We start from the raw sequence: 12974 nt of genomic DNA, 5'->3' as shown, positions 1-12974 counted from the left end.
TGTCTTTATAGCAGCATAATTTATAATCCTTTGGGTATATACCCAGTAATGGGATGGCTGGGTCATATGGTACATCTAGTTCTAGATCCTTGAGGAATCGCCATACTGTTTTCCATAATGGTTGAACCAGTTTACAATCCCACCAACAGTGTAAAAGTGTTCCTATTTCTCCACATCCTCTCCAGCACCTGTTGCTTCCTGACTTTTTAATGATCGCCATTGTAACTGGTGTGAGACGGTATCTCATTGTGGTTTTGATTTGCATTTCTCTGATGGCCAGTGATGATGAGCATTTTTTCATGTGTCTGTTGGCTGTATGAATGTCTTCTTTTGAGAAATGTCTGTTCATATCCTTTGCCCACTTTTTGATGGGGTTGTTTGTTTTTTTCTTGTAAATTTGTTTGAGTTCTTTGTAGGTTCTGGATATTAGGCCTTTGTCAGATGAGTAGATTGCAAAAATGTTCTCCCATTCTGTAGGTTGCCTGTTCACTCTGATGGTAGTTTCTTTTGCTGTGCAGAAGCTCTTTAGTTTAATTAGATCCCATTTGTCAATTTCGGCTTTTGCTGCCGTTGCTTTTGGTGTTTTAGACATGAAGTCTTTGCCCATGCCTATGTCCTGAATGGTACTACCTAGGTTTTCCTCTAGGATTTTTATGGTATTAGGTCTAACATTTAAGTCTCTAATCCATCTTGAATTAATTTTCGTATAAGGAGTAAGGAAAGGATCCAGTTTCAGCTTTCTACTTATGGCTAGCCAATTTTCCCAGCACCATTTATTAAATAGGGAATCCTTTCCCCATTTCTTGTTTTTCTCAGGTTTGTCAAAGATCAGATGGCTGTAGATGTGTGGTATTATTTCTGAGGACTCTGTTCTGTTCCATTGGTCTATATCTCTGTTTTGGTACCAGTCCCATGCTGTTTTGGTTACTGTAGCCTTGTAGTATAGTTTGAAGTCAGGTAGCGTGATGCCTCCAGCTTTGTTCTTTTGACTTAGGATTGTCTTGGAGATGCGGGCTCTTTTTTGGTTCCATATGAACTTTAAAGCAGTTCTTTCCAATTCTGTGAAGAAACTCATTGGTAGCTTGATGGGGATGGCATTGAATCTATAAATTACCTTGGGCAGTATGGCCATTTTCACGATATTGATTCTTCCTATCCATGAGCATGGTATGTTCTTCCATTTGTTTGTGTCCTCTTTTATTTCACTGAGCAGTGGTTTGTAGTTCTCCTTGAAGAGGTCCTTTACATCCCTTGTAAGTTGGATTCCTAGGTATTTTATTCTCTTTGAAGCAATTGTGAATGGAAGTTCATTCCTGATTTGGCTCTCTGTTTGTCTGTTACTGGTGTATAAGAATGCTTGTGATTTTTGCACATTAATTTTGTATCCTGAGACTTTGCTGAAGTTGCTTATCAGCTTAAGGAGATTTTGGGCTGAGACAATGGGGTTTTCTAAATATACAATCATGTCATCTGCAAACAGGGACAATTTGACTTCTTCTTTTCCTAACTGAATACCCCTGATTTCTTTCTCTTGCCTGATTGCCCTAGCCAGAACTTCCAACACTATGTTGAATAGGAGTGGTGAGAGAGGGCATCCCTGTCTTGTGCCAGTTTTCAAAGGGAATTTTTCCAGTTTTTGCCCATTCACTATGATATTGGCTGTGGGTTTGTCATAAATAGCTCTTATTATTTTGAGGTACGTTCCATCAATACCGAATTTATTGAGCGTTTTTAGCATGAAGGGCTGTTGAATTTTGTCAAAAGCCTTTTCTGCATCTAGTGAGATAATCATGTGGTTCTTGTCTTTGGTTCTGTTTATATGCTGGATTATGTTTATTGATTTGTGAATGTTGAACCAGCCTTGCATCCCAGGGATGAAGCTCACTTGATCATGGTGAATAAGCTTTTTGATGTGCTGCTGAATCCAGTTTGCCAGTATTTTATTGAGGATTTTTGCATCGATGTTCATCAGGGATATTGGTCTAAAATTCTCTTTTTTTGTTGTGTCTCTGCCAGGCTTTGGTATCAGGATGATGTTGGCCTCATAAAATGAGTTAGGGAGGATTCCCTCTTTTTCTATTGATTGGAATAGTTTCAGAAGGAATGGTACCAACTCCTCCTTGTACCTCTGGTAGAATTCAGCTGTGAATCCATCTGGTCCTGGACTTTTTTTGGTTGGTAGGCTATTAATTATTGCCTCAATTTCAGAGCCTGCTATTGGTCTATTCAGGGATTCAACTTCTTCCTGGTTTAGTCTTGGAAGAGTGTAAGTGTCCAGGAAATTATCCATTTCTTCTAGATTTTCCAGTTTATTTGCGTAGAGGTGTTTATAGTATTCTCTGATGGTAGTTTGTATTTCTGTGGGGTCGGTGGTGATATCCCCTTTATCACTTTTTATTGTGTCTATTTGATTCTTCTCTCTTTTCTTCTTTATTAGTCTTGCTAGTGGTCTGTCAATTTTGTTGATCTTTTCAAAAAACCAACTCCTGGATTCACTGATTTTTTGGAGGGTTTTTTGTGTCTCTATCTCCTTCAGTTCTGCTCTGATCTTAGTTATTTCTTGCCTTCTGCTAGCTTTTGAATGTGTTTGCTCTTGCTTCTCTAGTTCTTTTAATTGCGATGTTAGAGTGTCAATTTTAGATCTTTCCTGCTTTCTCTTGTGGGCATTTAGTGCTATAAATTTCCCTCTACACACTGCGTTAAATGTGTCCCAGAGATTCTGGTATGTTGTATCTTTGTTCTCATTGGTTTCAAAGAACATCTTTGTTTCTGCCTTCGTTTTGTTATGTACCCAGTAGTCATTCAGGAGCAGGTTGTTCAGTTTCCATGTAGTTGAGCGGTTTTGATTGAGTTTCTTAGTCCTGAGTTCTAGTTTAATTGCACTGTGGTCTGAGAGACAGTTTGTTATAATTTCTGTTCTTGTACATTTGCTGAGGAGTGATTTACTTCCAATTACGTGGTCAATTTTGGAGTAAGTACGATGTGGTGCTGAGAAGAATGTATATTCTGTTGATTTGGGGTGGAGAGTTCTATAGATGTCTATTAGGTCTGCTTGCTGCAGAGATGAGTTCAATTCGTGGATATGCTTGTTAACTTTCTGTCTCGTTGGTCTGTCTAATGTTGACAGTGGGGTGTTGAAGTCTCCCATTATTATTGTATGGGAGTCGAAGTCTCTTTGTAAGTCTCTAAGGACTTGCTTTATGAATCTGGGTGCTCCTGTATTGGGTGCATATATATTTAGGATAGTTAGCCCTTCCTGTTGAATTGATCCCTTTACCATTATGTAATGGTCTTCTTTGTTTCTTTTGATCTCTGATGGTTTAAAGTCTGTTTTATCAGAGACTAGTATTGCAACCCCTGCTTTTTTTTGTTCTCCATTTGCTTGGTAAATCTTCCTCCATCCCTTTATTTTGAGCCTATGTATGTCTCTGCATGTGAGATGGGTCTCCTGAATACAGCAGACTGATGGGTCTTGACTCTTTATCCAGTTTGCCAGTCTGTGTCTTTTAATTGGAGCATTTAGTCCATTTACATTTAAGGTTAAGATTGTTATGTGTGAACTTGATCCTGCCATTATGATATTAACTGGTTATTTTGCTCGTTAGTTGATGCAGTTTCTTCCTAGCCTCGATGGTCTTTACATTTTGGCATGTTTTTGCAATGGCTGGTACTGGTTGTTCCTTTCCATGTTTAGTGCTTCCTTCAGGGTCTCTTGTAAGGCAGGCCTAGTGGTGACAAAATCTCTAAGCATTTGCTTATCTGTAAAGGATTTTATTTCTCCTTCACTTATGAAACTTAGTTTGGCTGGATATGAAATTCTGGGTTTAAAATTCTTTTCTTTAAGAATGTTGAATATTGGCCCCCACTCTCTTCTGGCTTGTAGAGTTTCTGCCGAGAGACCTGCTGTTATTCTGATGGGCTTCCCTTTGTGGGTAACCCGACCTTTCTCTCTGGCTGCCCTTAAGATTTTTTCCTTCATTTCAACTTTGGTGAATCTGACAATTATGTGTCTTGGAGTTGCTCTTCTCGAGGAGTATCTTTGTGGTGTTCTGTGTATTTTCTGGATTTGAATGTTGGCCTGCCCTACTAGGTTGGGGAAGTTCTCCTGGATGATATCCTGAAGTGTGTTTTCCAACTTGGTTCCATTTTCCCCCTCACTTTCAGGCACCCCAATCAGACGTAGATTTGGTCTTTTTACATAATCCCATACTTCTTGCAGGCTTTGTTCATTTCTTTTTCTTTTTTCTTTTGGTTTCGCTTCTCGCTTCATTTCATTCATTTGATCCTCAATCGCTGATACTCTTTCTTCCAGTTGATCGAGTCGGTTACTGAAGCTTGTGCATTTGTCACGTATTTCTCGTGTCATGGTTTTCATCTCTTTCATTTCGTTTATGACCTTCTCTGCATTAATTACTCTAGCTATGAATTCTTCCACTTTTTTTTCAAGATTTTTAGTTTCTTTGCGCTGGGTACATAATTCCTCCTTTAGCTCTGAGAAATTTGATGGACTGAAGCCTTCTTCTCTCATCTGGTCAAAGTCATTCTCTGTCCAGCTTTGATCCGTTGCTGGCGATGAGCTGCGCTCCTTTGCCGGGGGAGATGCGCTCTTATTTTTTGAATTTCCAGCTTTTCTGCCCTGCTTTTTCCCCATCTTTGTGGTTTTATCTGCCTCTGGTCTTTGATGATGGTGACGTACTGATGGGGTTTTGGTGTAGGTGTCCTTCCTGTTTAACAGTTTTCCTTCTAACAGTCAGGGCCCTCAGCTGTAGTTCTGTTGGAGATTGCTTGAGGTCCACTCCAGACCCTGTTTGCCTGGGTATCAGCAGCAGAGGCTCAGTTGAAAATGCAGAAATCACCGGTCTTCTGTGTCGCTCGCGCTGGGATTTGGAGACTGGAGCTGTTCCTATTCGGCCATCTTGCTCCGCACCCCAGATGTATAATCTTTTATCCCTCACCTCCTTCCCACTATTTTCCCTGAGTCCCCAAACTCCACTGTAGCATTCTTATGTCTTTGCATCCTTGTAGATTAGCTCCCACTTATAAGTGAGAACTTATATAGAGAGTTGCCAAATGAAATTCAGGATGCCCAGTTAAATTTGAATTTCAGGTAAACAACATTTTTTTTTTTTGTTATAAGTATATTCCTAATATTATGTGCTTGGTTCCTGTCAGCCTCAACATTCCTTTCTTCCTCTTCTGTTAGAATCAATTCACATCAGGCCGGGCGCGGTGGCTCAAGCCTGTAATCCCAGCACTTTGGGAGGCCGAGACGGGCGGATCACGAGGTCAGGAGATCGAGACCATCCTGGCTAACACGGTGAAACCCCGTCTCTACTAAAAAATACAAAAAACTAGCCGGGCGCGGTGGCGGGCGCCTGTAGTCCCAACTACTCGGGAGGCTGAGGCAGGAGAATGGCGTGAACCCGGGAGGCGGAGCTTGCAGTGAGCTGAGATTGGGCCACTGCACTCCAGCCTGGGCGGCAGAGCCAGACTCTGTCTAAAAAAAAAAAAAAAAAAAAAAAAAAGAATCAATTCACATCAGTTCATTTGCTTAACAAATATTTATTGAAAGCTGCTCTGCATGCTGTGTTCAGGGTGCTGGGAAGAAGAGTAAACAAAACTAGCAGTTTCCTGCCCTCACAGCAGAGGTGAGTAAAACAAGCAAACACACACTCCATGGAATTTCAGGAATGGAAAGAGCATCAAAGAAAATACAAGCAAAGGAATGAGAATGACAGGATGGTGGAAACGAAGTGAGGATCACGTAATTCATTTGCGGAGATGTCTGTGAGACGGTTGACATTTCAGCAGAAACCAGAACCACGTAAAGTGTAAATCACAGGGCGCTCTGGGCAACTGTGTCCATCTGGTCTAAGGGAATAGCAAATAAGTCCTAAATCTAATAAAATTCGAAATATTTAAAAGACATTGCCAGTTTTTAGAAGTGGTCTCTTTTGGCTCCCACCTGGCAGTCTTGTTTTCATTGTCCATTTTCAGCAACAAATCAGCAGGGAACACAAGGGAACTGGGTAGCAGGGCTTTTCTGCTGCAGCAGGAGATATTTAGGGCAAAGCCCTGCTTCTTCTTGTGGGAGATTATTTTGTGAAAGTCCCCACTGGATGATAAGAGCCAATGTTCTCTGAAGCAGGTTTTATCACCGGGTGGGCTCCGCCATGCAAAACTAAGGTCAGGCAGCTGCGGGATGTGCTACCCTTTAAATAATGGAGAGTATGGCAGTCAGGATGCTACACAGTTCAACTCAATTAGTTAGATATGATATTAGCTTTAACATACACAGCTTCTATGAGGCATGCTCCCCCTTAAAATACAGAATGAAGAGGCATAGAGTAACAGTGACTTTCTTTTCTTCTTCTTTTTGATGTTCAAAACATTATCCCATTGCTTTGTTAACAAATAGATATAAATGCAAACAAAATCAGAAAATAAATACCGTTTTGTATCTGTCAAATGAGCAAAATGTTTTAAAATCTTAATATCTAACACTGGTAAGGATGGTGCCGATGCAGGCACCGGTGAAAGTAGAATTTCTTTTCTTGTTTACTCTTTTAAATTGAAAAATAAAAATTGTATATATTTATGTTGTACAACATGATGTTCTGAAATATGCATACATTGTGGAATGTCTAAATGAAATTAACTAACATATACATTACCTCACATATTTATTTGTGGTGAGAACACTTAAAATCTACTCTGTTAGCACTTTTCAAGTATATAATGCATTGTTATTAACTATAGTCAACACCCTTATCTTCTTAATCAAAACTGCTCTGTGTCCTCTGCCTTCTGGGTCTATGTGGTTGGCCATGTACTAATGGTGGCTCACTCCTAGCTTCTGCACTGGATTTTTCTTTGCCTTTTTCAGGTCAGTGCTTTGGAAAGTCTTCCCTCTCTCCTGCAATCTCCAATTTTCCCTCTCTACTGTTAATAGCATAAAAGCATGCTATCATTTTTCTCATCTTTTGAAAATGCTCCCTTGAGCTCATATCATCCTCTAGCTGTTGCATCATTTCTAGGCTTCCGTTCTGTCAAAATTCCTTGAAAACACTATTATACTTGCTGTGTCCAGTATCACTCTTCATCTCTGTAATCCTGTCTGATCAGGCTTCCGGCCTCTCGCTCCATGAAATTACTCTTTATAAGGTTACCATGAGCTCCATGCTGCTTAGGTCAAGGGTCAGTCCTTGCCCCCAGTTGTTGATGGATCACTTTCTGCTCTTTAGAGCAGCTGGCTTCTGGATACTTTATTCCTGGTTCTTCTCCTACCTCACTCAACACTCTTCAGCTTTCATTGCTGGTGTCTCTTTGCCTTGACTTCTAAACATTGAATGTTTCAGGGTTGAGCTCTCATTCCATCTCTACACTGATTCTGATGTCTTCCAAAGTTTGTATTTCCAACCCAGACTTCTTCTCTGAATGCCAGTCTCCCATATGCAACTACCTATTCTTTAGCTCATTAGCACCATTCATGTCATCTGCCCCCAAACTCTTTTCTTTGTCACCATCACCTTGGTCCAAATCACCACAGTTTCTCATCTAGTTAATTTCAGTAGCTTACTAACTGGTCTCCCTGTCCTACCTTTGTCCTTGTAAAGTCTGTTGTGAAAAGAGTGATCAGAGTGATTCTTCTTATGCATGTAGATAATGTCCTGCCTATGCTTAAAATGCCAACTTTCCTCCATCTCATTCAGAGTGAAAGTCCAAGCCCGAGGTTGCCAAGGCCTTCCACCCTCCGGCCTCTTGTTCCTCTCCACTCCTCCATCCCTGGCTCACTTGTCTCAGTCACAGTGGTTTCCTTGCTGTTTCTCACCAGTCAGCTCTTGCAGCTGACGTCGCCTCCCTGTTTGGATTTGTCTTTCTTCAGATCGACATGACTCTCAGCTTCCTAAGCTCTCTGCTCAGATGTCATCCACATGTGAAGTCTCCTTGGCCACTCCATTTAAAATGGTCTCTGCATGTATCCCATTGTGCTATATCCCTCTTCCGGGCTTTATTCCCCCCTAACACCCCCGACCCTGCCACACTGCAATGTGTTTATAGGATGCGTGGACTTGTCTCTCCTTCATGTCCCAATCCTGTAACCTGTAAACTTCCTGAGGTCAAGGATTTGTTTTCTTCACAACAATATCCTTAGCACTCAGAAGGATACCCGGCATATCTTTATTGAATGGGAAGAAGAAGTTAGGTTTTATCTTGTTATGTGGTCAGCCAAAGGTGCAAAATAATTAGAGGCAGGAATTAATCTGGTTGCCTTTAAAGAATGGCTTTTCAGGAGTCAATTGCTCTTCCTGTTTATGCTAATGGTTTATGAAGATTCTATTATAAATCATACTGTGAACATCATTCTAGAAATAATGATAATTTAAGTAAATGGATATAATAAAGAATGCTAATAAAGGCATGGTTTTCATTTGAATTACTGAAATTCCATTCTTATATTTTCATGTGTTGAAACAAATTAAATAGAAAATTTATAACAATGTAACTTTTATATAATGATGTGCTACTTGCATAATGAAGTATTTAACTTTATCATCTTTGCAAGTATTTTTCAGGAAGATTCTTCTAGTGAAAATAAATTGAAATCTTTAGAGCTGTAGAAGCCAGAGAAATAATAGATGGGCTAATATTGCCCTCTGGTGGAAAGATTGAGACATGACAGGTTGGATCATTTATTAAAGACTCCATTCCTTTAGCCCAGAGAATGCCCAGGAATTGAATGACTCAATTATGTGATCTTACAGTGTTGTGTTAAATTTTTTAATTTAACATTTAAAATCTGAATTATATTAGATAAAAGGCTTGAATAAGCAATGTACAAAAAAATACATGATCAATCAACTTCTGGGAAAAGTGTTCAAATTTCATTAGCAATACAAAAATACAAAGAACAGACTGATGTACTATTTCATCTCTCAAATCAGCAGAAAGTTTGAAAACAAAGTGATAGTGTGAGCAAAAGGGCGTTCATATGGTTTGTAGGGACACAAAATGCTACTGCATTCTCAATCGGGGATTTTTTTGGTCGGAAGGCTCCGAAGTTGTATAAAAATGTGAACATATTTGCCCATTTTTTTCTGAGAAGAGATGCAAAATCCATCAGATTCTCAAAGGGATTCATTCTCTCAAATGTTAAGAACAAATGTTTAAATTATTTGGGAGAATAATTTGGCAAAATGTGCAAGAAAGGTTTTGTGTATGTGTATTCCAATATTGTTTTGAACAAATATTCAGCAGTGGAGCGTTTGAAATAAATCACATTCCAGTACTATGATAGAGTTAATGTAGTTATTAATAATTGTGCTGTAGCATTAATGATGTAGAAATGTTCTTTACATATGATGAGGTAGAAAAAGCTGTTTGCTATTTAGTATATGTTATACGATCCTGAGTTTGTTGAAACATAAACATATGATGTGCATGAGAAAATATCTGGGAGTAGCCATGAAAAATGCCAATGCTAGTTATGAGTAACTAAATGCAATGTGCTTGTCTTTATTTTTAAATGAATTTACAATGAATGTATTACTTTTGTAATAAAAAGCATGATAAATATAATACAAAAAGGAATGATTAATTTTCTATCTAGTATAACATTTGACACAGGTGATTGTTAACTTTTAATTAGTCAACTGAACTGAATAGATACAAAGTTGAAAAAGCATTTTAGAGGACTAGAACAATAATTATGTAATACTCCACATTGTTACTATCTGCAGAAAGACCTTCTTAATATTTAAAAGCAATTTAAAAAAATCTGTAAATTTCCAAGCAAATAGAAAAATCTGTGCTATTCAGGACTTTTACAAGACACTAGAGCCTTTGTAGGTCTTTTCTAGCATAAGACAGGGTGAAATAAAATAGAACAAATCAAAATAAAATAATTTAAAAAATTAGAGCATTAGCAAAGACAACTAGGCCACTTTAAATATACAAATAAACTCCTACAATTTTTATTTTTTTGTAATTTTTAGAAAAAAGTTTACACTTCTTTCACCTTTTAGGAGTGAAAAGAGCAAAGGAAGTAAGAAAGGCTTGGGCCAGACGTGGTGGCTCATGCCTGTAATCCCAGCACTTTGGGATGCTGAGATGAGTGGATCACCTGAGGTCAGGAGTTCGAGACCAGTCTGGCCAACATGGTGAAACCCCAGTCTCTACTAAAAATACAAAAACGTAGCTGGGCATGGTGGTGGACACCTGTAATCCCAGCTACTCGGGAGGCTGAGGTGGGAGAATCGCTTGAACCCTGGAGGCAGAGGCTGCAGTGAGCCCAGATCGTGCCACTGCACTCCAGTCTGGGCAACAACAGGAAAACTCCGTATCAAAAATAAAAACAAAAGAGAAAAAAATTAGAAGGGGAGGGGAGGGGAGGGAAGGGAAGCTTGGTAGAGGAGCAATGATTTCTGAACCGGCTTTTTTTTCTTTTTAAACTACAGGTGACCAAACAGAACTTCTCCAGTACAAGTCTGTCTCTCGTTCCATTTGATATTGTATTGTAGGCATGAGCCCTGCCTTCTAGTTCCTTGGCAGTGGTGAAGAGGTATGGAGCTGGGGCAGGGAGGTGGCGCATTTAGGACTGTGAGAACATTGTTCCTTTATACAAAAAATTCCTACCCAATGGATCACTTAAGGTCAAGAGTTTGAGACCAGCCTGGTCAACATGGTGAGACCCTGTCTCTACTAAAAATACAAAAATTCGCCCAGCATGGTGGTGGGCGCCTGCAATCCCATCTACTTGGGAGGCTGAGGAATGAGAATTGCTTGAACTCAGGAGGCAGAGGTTGCAGTGAGTCGAGATCACACTACTGTACTCCAGCCTGGGTGACTGGGTGAGACTCTGTCTCAAAACAAAAACAAAAACAAAAAACAAAACAAACAAAAATTCCCACCCAAGAAGACTCATGACTCTGGAACACAATGAGTGCAGCTGTTATGGTAAGTGAAACAGCTACTGATCTGGCAGAACCTTCAGGATACAAGGTAAAGAGAAGAAAGCCAGGCACAGCGTAGTCCACTTGCTGTCTTTTGAGTGAATCTATCTGTGTTTTTAAATGCAGAGACTACAGGAATTGGCGGTAGGTAGGCATTGCCTCCAGGGAGTGGGATTGGGTTACTGGGAGGCACAGAGAGAGGTGTACTTTCTTTTCACTGCAAACCTTTTGTGCATTCAGCCTTCTGCCTTTAAAAAAAATCCGTGTATGGATCATTCTTCAAACAACAGAAAAAGGAAACCAAATTAAAAACAATCTACCCAAAGAATTTTTTTTTAATAATAAAAATTGTTCCAAGCTTCAGAGCTTGGCTCCCTTGTTTTGAGCAACATCAAGTATTGATGTACTCAGCTGAAGCTCATCCTTAGGTTTTTGATCAAGCTGTGCCATGTTTTTTATTTCCTTTGATAGGGTTTCTCAACTCCCATCTTGTCAATGAAGTGGTTTTTAGTTGAACTATTATTTGCAGTAGATGAAAGTAAACAGTGCAAGACATTAACTGTGGTGTTTCTACTTTAAAAACAATCAGATAAACTTCTAGAATAAGATTTGCTGTTCGGTAGGAAGGTCAAATTCTTTTCCCTATACACTTAATGCTACATATTCATGCTCCTGTGCAGACTGCTTGCAAGGTAAAGAGGCTGACAACCAGAGTTATAATTAGGTCTTGCTTGTTTCCTTTAGAGTTTACAGTCCAGAAAGTTCATGGAAATAATGAGAGCCTTATAGCATTTTGTTATGCGTTGAAATGTATTTTCCAACACTCATATGTTAAAGTCCTAATCCCCAGTATTTTAGAATGTGACCTTATTCGGAAATAAGATCATTACAGATGTAAGTAAAGATGAGGTCACCCTGGAGTAAGGTGGGGTATAATCCAATATGGGCATGTCCTTATAGAAAGGGGAAATATTTACACAGCCACATACACAGGGAGAACTCCATGTGAAGATGAAGGCAGAGACCAGAGTGATGGTTCTACCAGATAAGGAATGCTGAAGATTGGCAGCAAACTACCACACGCCAGGAGAGGGTAATGGCACAGATTCTTCCTCGCAGCCATCAGAAGAAAAGACCCCTGCTGGCACTGGATCTCTGGCTTCTGGACTCTGAAACTGTGAGACAATACGTTTCTGTTGGTGAAGCTGCTTCGTTTGTGGTACTTTGTTGCAGCTGCCCTAGCAAACGACTAAATATTCTAGTTCAAATGGAATCAAGAAGCAGAATAAACTTGGAAAAGAGAAAGCAGACCATGACAGAGTGGCCAAATTATCTCCTCCTTTTACAACTTTACAATCTTTTTTAATGGTAAAAGAGCACTCTGTGTGCGAATAGCAAAATCAAGAAGCTCTGGTTCCCAAAGCGTCAAGAACCTAACAGGTGTGATTGATTGAGCACTGACCACAGGTGCCAGCCCTGGTGCTTGGTGCTTTAACTGGATTATCTTTCCTTCTCACAGATAATGCACAACGTTGATACAACTCTCTCCATGTTACAGGTGAGGACACTGAGACTCAGAGAAATAAAGGAAAATCCCAGGGCTGCACAAGTGTTAAGTCCTGAGCTCAAGATTGGGGCACAAGTTTGATGGGCACTGTCAAATTAAGAATTGCTGGACTATAAATTCATCAACTGTAATTTTGAGATGTTTCTCCAATCTTTTTTTTTATTTGAGTATGCAGGATTTAAATTGTTTTTAGAGATAGGCTGTTACTCTGTTGCCCAGGCTGGAGCACAGTAGTGCAGAAATAGCTCATTGCAGCCTCAAACTCCTGGGCTCAAGTGATCCTTCCACCTCAGCCTCCCACAGTGCTAGGATTTCAGACATGAGCCACCATTCCTAGATTGAATTTACCCATTTTAGATAAAATGCAGAGTGGCAAAGCTGGCATTAGGGACAGGTTGAATGGTGGTACAGTCTTTAGAACCTCAAAAAAGGGGCTTATTGATGTGTGTGTGTGT

The sequence above is a fragment of the Theropithecus gelada genome, chromosome 2, assembly GCF_003255815.1.
Source record: "Theropithecus gelada isolate Dixy chromosome 2, Tgel_1.0, whole genome shotgun sequence".
In the NCBI taxonomy this organism is placed as follows: domain Eukaryota; kingdom Metazoa; phylum Chordata; class Mammalia; order Primates; family Cercopithecidae; genus Theropithecus; species Theropithecus gelada.
The sequence above is the reverse complement of the archived record's forward strand: the minus strand, read 5'-3'. Positions refer to the sequence as shown.